This window comes from Juglans regia, unplaced genomic scaffold, assembly GCF_001411555.2.
Source record: "Juglans regia cultivar Chandler unplaced genomic scaffold, Walnut 2.0 Scaffold_14443, whole genome shotgun sequence".
NCBI classification, from domain to species: domain Eukaryota; kingdom Viridiplantae; phylum Streptophyta; class Magnoliopsida; order Fagales; family Juglandaceae; genus Juglans; species Juglans regia.
In genome coordinates this window covers 1-208 of record NW_023344914.1, presented here as the reverse complement: position 1 = coordinate 208, position 208 = coordinate 1, and the positions used below count along the sequence as shown (strand labels likewise).

Here is a 208-nt window from a genome sequence, read left to right as displayed (position 1 = left end):
GACGTGCCCTCGGCCGAATGGCTTCGGGCGCAACTTGCGTTCAAAGACTCGATGATTCGCGGGATTCTGCAATTCACACCAAGTATCGCATTTCGCTACGTTCATCATCGATGCGAGAGCCGAGATATCCGTTGCCGAGAGTCGTTATGTATCATGGTAAAGATGTCACCAACAACGCGCACACCGTTTCCGGGGCGCCCGTGGTTAC

General features: G+C 54.3%; 1 pseudogene; it reads right to left on the bottom strand.

The window, feature by feature from the left end:
* On the bottom strand, positions 1 to 143 carry LOC118345106 (annotated as a pseudogene; the record flags this gene model as incomplete).
* Positions 144 to 208: the final 65 nt, after the last annotated feature.